The sequence below is a fragment of the Rhinopithecus bieti genome, unplaced genomic scaffold (genome assembly GCF_001698545.2).
Source record: "Rhinopithecus bieti isolate Rb0 unplaced genomic scaffold, ASM169854v2 scaffold_18501, whole genome shotgun sequence".
In the NCBI taxonomy this organism is placed as follows: Eukaryota; Metazoa; Chordata; class Mammalia; order Primates; family Cercopithecidae; genus Rhinopithecus; species Rhinopithecus bieti.
Window position 1 is genome coordinate 77,922 of NW_016809084.1, and position 6,452 is coordinate 84,373.

Genomic DNA, 6,452 nt, shown 5'->3' on the forward strand with positions numbered 1-6,452 from the left:
GTGATGTTCCCCTTCCCGAGTCCAAGTGATCTCATTGTTCAGTTCCCACCTATGAGTGAGAACATGCGGTGTTTGGTTTTCTCTTCTTGTGATAGTTTGCTGAGAATGATGGTTAACAGCTGCATCCATGTCCCTACAAAGGACGCAAACTCATCCTTTTTATGGCTGCATAGTATTCCATGGTGTATATGTGCCACATTTTCTTGATCCAGTCTGTCACAGATGGACATTATCAGGCCAGCAATACAAACAAACAAACAAACAAACAAAAAAGGAAACACAAAAGAAAACATTAGAGACCAATATGCTTTATAAACACGGATGCGAAAATCTCCATCAAAACCTTTTTTAATAGAGTACAGCAACATCTAAAAAGTGGGAATTATCTGGGAAATGCAAGGCTGGTTCAATATTTGATAATTAATCAATATAATTTACCATGTCAGCAGACTAATGAAATTTATGATGATCTGAACTGAAGCAGAGAAGAGCATTTGAGAAAATACAACATATTCATAATCAAAAGTCTCAGAAAACCGGAAGTAGAAAGAAACTTACCTGACAGAGCACATATATCAAAAAACCTAGAGCAAATATCAACGTTTGCAGTGAAAGACTGAATGCCTTTTCCTAAGAACAGAAACAAGAAAAGGGTTTCCCCTTTCACTACTCCTATTTAGCATTGTAGTGGGATTCTTACCAGTGAAATCAAACAAGAAACATAAATAAGAGGGACCCAGAATGGAACATATTATACAACATTGTTTCTAACCTTAGAAGACATGCCCTGTCTATGCAGAAACTCCCAAGGAAACTGCACAAAAACTTCTCCAATAAGTAAGTGCAGCAAGCTCACAAGATAGAAGTTCAACATACAATAATAATATTTCCATGTGTTGACAATAAAAGTGGGAAGTTGCTCTTGCCATTTCTTCAGATTCACTGAGTGTGTTCTTTGCTCTGTCCAGTCTGCTGTTCAGCTCATCAAAGTTATTCTTCATTCTAGCTATGATATTTTTCATTTTTAGCATTTCCTTTTGACTCTTACAGTTTCCATCCTTCTGCTGATATTACTTATCTGTTCTTGTACATTATCTTCTGTTTCCTTATAGCCCTCAGCACATTCCTCACAGTTATTTTAAATTCCCAGTCAGATCATTCCAATATCTCTACCATATATGAGTCTGTTTCTAATGATTGCTCTTTCTCTTCACACTGTGTTTCTTGTGTATTATGGTTTGAAATTTTTTGTTGCAAATTTGATGTAATGGAATAGATAAAAAGAATAGAGTTGGCAGCTGAGGTACAGCGGCAGTTTCTGAGGCTCCTGACCGGATACCAACAGAGCTGCCGTGGCATCTCCACACGCAACCATGAAGTTGAAGGACACAAAATCAAGGCCAAAGCCATCAAACTATGGCAAATTTCAGACAAAGGGAATCAAAGTTGTGGGAAAATGGAAGGAAGTGAAGATTGACCCAAATATGTTTGCAGATGGACAGATGGATGATTTGGTATGCTTTGAGGAATTGACAGATTACCAATTGGTCTCTCCTGCCAAGAATCCCTCCAGTCTCTTCTCAAAGGAGGCACCCAAGAGAAAGGCACAAGCTGTTTCAGAAGAAGAGGAGGAGGGAGAGTCTAGCTCACCAAAGAAAAAGATCAAGTTGAAGAAAAGTAAAAGTGTAGCAACTGAAGGAACCAGTACCCAGAAAGAGGTTGAAGTCAAAGATTCTGAGCTGGAGGCCCAGGGAGATGGCATGGTTTGTGATGAACACGGATTCCTGAAGTTCATGATCAGAAGGCAGATGTGTCAGCTTGGAAGGACCTGTTTGTTCCCAGGCCGGTTCTCTGAGCACTCAGCTTTCTAGGCTTCTCTGCACCCACACCGATCCAAGCCCTGACCTTGGCACCTGCCATCTGTGACAGACTGGACATCCTTGGGGCTGCTGAGACAGGAAGTGGGAAAACTCTTGCCTTTGCCATCCCAATGATTCATGCAGTGTTGCAGTGGCAGAAGAGGAATGCTGCCCCTCCTCCAAGTAACACTGAAGCATCACCTGGAGAGACCAGAACTGAGGCCGGAGCTGAGACTGGATCACCAGGCAAGGCTGAAGCTGAGTCTGAAGCATTGCCTGATGATACTATAATTGAGAGTGAAGCACTGCCCAGTGATACTGCAGCCGAGGCCAGAGCCAATACTGGAGGCACTGGCTCAGACCAGGTGTTGCTCTTTGGTGACGATGATGCTGGTGAAGGGCCTTCTTCCCTGATCAGGGAGAAGCCTGTTCCCAAACAGAATGAGAATGAGGAGGAAAATCTTGATAAAGAGCAGACCGGAAATCTAAAACAAGAGTTGGATGACAAAAGAGCCACCTGTAAGGCATATCCAAAGCGTCCTCTGCTTGGACTGGTTCTGACTCCCACAGCACATTGATGCTGTGGCCAGGTTTACAGGAATTAAAACTGCTATTTTGGTTGGTGGAATGCCCACGCAGAAACAGCAGAGGATGCTGAGCCGTCGTCCTGAGATTGTGGTTGCCACTCCAGGCCGGCTGTGGGAATGAATTAAAGAAGAGCATTATCATTTGAGGAACTTTCGGCAGCTCAGGTGCCTGGTGGTGGATGAGGCTGACCGGATGGTTGAGAAAGGCCATTTTGCTGAGCTCTCACAGCTGCTAGAGATGCTCAATGACTCCCAATACAACCCCAAGAGACAAACGCTTGTTTTTTCTGCCACACTCACCCTGGTGCATCAGGCTCCTGCTCGAATCCTTCATAAGAAGCACACCAAGAAAATGGACAAAACAGCCAAACTTGACCTTCTTATGCAGAAAATTGGCATGAGGGGCAAGCCCAAGGTCATTGACCTCACAAAGAATGAGGCCACGGTGGAGATGCTAACAGAGACCAAGATCCATTGTGAGACTGATGAGAAAGACTTCTACTTGCACTACTTCCTGATGCAGTATCCAGGCTGCAGCTTAGTGTTTGCCAACAGCATCTCCTGCATCAAACGCCTCTCTGGGCTCTTCAAAGTCCTTGATATCATGCCCTTGACCCTACATGCCTGTATGCACCAGAAGCAGAGGCTCAGAAACCTGGAGCAGTTTGCCCGTCTGGAAGACTGTGTTCTCTTGGCAACAGATGTGGCAGCTCGGGGTCTGGATATTCCTAAAGTCCAGCATGTCATCCATTACCAGGTCCCACGTACCTCGGAGATTTATGTCCACCGAAGTGGTCGAACTGCTCGAGCTGGCAATGAAGTCCTCGGCCTGATGCTCATTGGGCCTGAGGATGTGATCAACTTTAAGAAGATTTACAAAACCCTCAAGAAAGATGAGGACATCCCACTATTCCCCGTGCAGACAAAATACATGGACGTGGTCAAGGAACGAATCCGTTTAGCTCGACAGATTGAGAAATCTGAGTATCGGAACTTCCAGGCTTGCCTGCACAACTCTTGGATTGAGCAGGCAGTAGCTGCCCTGGAGATTGAGCTGGAAGAAGACATGTATAAGGGAGGAAAAGCTGACCAGCAAGAAGAGCGTCGCAGACAAAAGCAGATGAAGGTTCTGAAGAAGGAGCTGCGCCACCTGCTCTCCCAGCCTCTGTTTACGGAGAGCCAGAAAACCAAGTATCCCACTCAGTCTGGCAAGCGGCCCCTGCTTGTGTCTTCCCCAAGTAAGAGCGAGTCTGCTTTAAGCTGTCTCTCCAAGCAGCAGCAGAAGACAAAGAAGCCAAAGGAGCTGCAGCCGGAACAGCCACAGCCAAGTACAAGTGCAAATTAACTGCCCTGGTCAAGTGTGTTAGTGACTGCACATTGCTCTCTGTTCTCTGGCTATTTGCAAAACCTCTCCCACCCTTGTGTTTCACTCCACCATCAACCCCAGGTAAAAAAAGTCTCCCTCTCTTCCACTCACACCCATAGCGGGAGAGACCTCATGCAGATTTGCATTGTTTTGGAGTAAGAATTCCATGCAGCAGCTTAATTTTTCTGTATTGCAGTGTTTATAGGCTTCTTGTGTGTTCAACTTGATTTCATAAATTAAAAACAATGGTCGGAAAAAAAAAAGAATGGAGTTAAGTAGGCATTTAGTGTGAGGTTTTGTGTTCATCTGTGTTTACTGTTTGCGGTAGCTGTAGGTGTCAGAGGCTAAACCTCCCTGTTGCGTCCTTCATTTTTCCTCCTTGGTTGTGTTTGGTTTTCCTCGGAGACTTGCTCACTATGATCTGGCATGTACAGTTCTTTCACTTTCATTTCCTTGTTGATGTGGCAGTGAGCTGTGGAGGGAGGGAAAATGTTCCATCCTTCTATGACTAGATGTCAGGCTTCAATCAGTGTGCCCCGGGCTGTAGCTTTCACTAGTGCTTCTCAGTTTTGTTTTCCCCTTGAAGACACAAAAGGCTGGATGGTGTTGTAATTGGATATTTCCCTTCCCACAGGTTGGTTAAAGTCTAGAAAAAAACCCAGCAAGTTAGACTCTGGAAAAATAGTTTCTCTTGAGTTCAGGCCCTGGTAAGAAAAACAGAACACTCTGGGCATATTTTCTAATTAATTATTTCCAAACTCCTGACAGGAAGTAGGAAGAGATTTTTCCCTGGTCTTCACTGAGAAAACCTGACAGTGCTCCTCGAGAGAAGACTTTGGAAAGGATGGTAGTCCCCTCAACACAGTTTCCCCAAGAACTCTCAAACTTGCCAATACTGAGCCTCCAGCCATTTATCTTGTAGAGATGAGGTTTTCCCATCTTGGTACTTGTTCTTGGGTATTCAGCTCCTGGACTTCTTGTCTCCAAGGTGTGACTGTATTTTGCCTGTTTCTTTGGCTTTGGTCTGGTAGTTTTCCCTGTGGTCCCAGTTCCCTAAGCAAATCTGAGAAAAGTTGTTTTTTTTTTTCAATTTATTCAGCTTTTACTTGTTTGTGTCAATGGAAGAGAGACTTCAAGTTTCTTATAGGCTAAACTGGAAAAAAATGGACAATAAAAATTGGAAAATATATTTTAAAAGATCAGTTTTAATAGATGAAAAAAATGCTTTGCTATATAACTAATAAAATAAGTCCCTATCTGTGTGGAGAAATGACAAAATGCTAATGAAGACAATTCAAAGAGGTCCAAGTAAATATATGAACATATTCTCTTCATGGACTGGAAGACTCAGTGGAGATGTGTGACCTATACCAAAGCTATCCGTAGATTCAAAGTCAATGCTGTCAAACTACTAGCAGGAATTTTATACATGTAGACAAGCTGACTCAAAAAGTGTATGGAAAGGCAAAGGATCTGGAATAGTTAAAACAATTTTGAAAAAAAAACCCAGAAAATCATGGTGGAATCATACTGCTCAATTTTAAGATGTAATATAAGCCTACAGTAATGAAAACATTATGGAATTGGCTAATGGATACACATATAGATTAATGGAATAGAACGCAGAGTCTTTTAATAGACCCACACAAACATGGCCAATGGAGATTTTAGAAAGGAGTAAAGACAATTCATTAGAAAATGTTAGGCTTTTCAATCAGTGGTATTGGAACAATTGAATATTCATATGTTATTAACAAAAAAACTTCACCAAAATTTCACACGTTAGACAAAAATTAACTCACAGTGGATCATAGATTCAAATGTTGTACCAAAAACTATAATGCTTTTAAAGAAAATATAGGAGGAAATACTGATGACCTGAAATCAGGCAAAGAGGTCTTAAACATGACACCAAAAGCATGATTCATAAAGGAAAAAGTGATCAATTTGATTCCTCAAAATTAAAACTTTTACTTTGGGAAATACACAGATCAGAGAATAAAAAGTCAAATGTGGAGTTACATGAATATATGCAAATTATATGCCAAACAAAAGTCTTTTATGCAGAATATATAAAGAGTCCTAAAGTTTCAGACATGAGAAAACGTGTCAAAAGACAAAATTACACCAAATTTGGTTCAAAAACCTAATTAGCTTTCATTTGCAATTCTATAGTGAACAACTTCTCATTCTATTTAAATAGAATAGGTGCTCCAATGAGCTGAACATAACATGTTGGCTTTACATACAGAGCAAGGCTGAGAAATGTACAAACAAGTCTTCAGCCTGGGCCCCATTCCTAGGTAAGTAGCTGAATTGGGGTTTTGTACTGGAAATTTTCCGTAATGGCTAAAAGTTAAGATTAATAAGTAGCTGGTCTTAATTTCTCCTTACCAATAGAGTACTCAGTAATCCTATAGACTGTGCTATCTTTTGTTTTGCTTAACTGCCTTTCTGGTTTTATTTTTTTTTAATTGTTTCAGTCTTTTTCCCAATGGATTTGGCCAACTCTACTGGATTTGGTCAAATCCAAAGGAAAGTTCCAAATTATGGGGAGCAAGGTCTCTGAATTGGCTAAAATCATGCAGCTGAAAAAAAGAAAGAATTTGATTACCTTAGGTGCATTATTCACATAAGAAG

The 6,452-nt window shown here is 41.6% G+C and overlaps 1 pseudogene across 1 annotated transcript; it reads left to right on the forward strand.

The window, feature by feature from the left end:
* Window positions 1-1,294: 1,294 nt before the first annotated feature.
* LOC108539667 (ATP-dependent RNA helicase DDX24 pseudogene) lies at window positions 1,295-4,023 on the forward strand (annotated as a pseudogene). The gene has a single exon (XR_001888454.1). The product of XR_001888454.1 is annotated as an ATP-dependent RNA helicase DDX24 pseudogene (transcript).
* The last annotated feature ends 2,429 nt before the right edge of the window (window positions 4,024-6,452 follow it).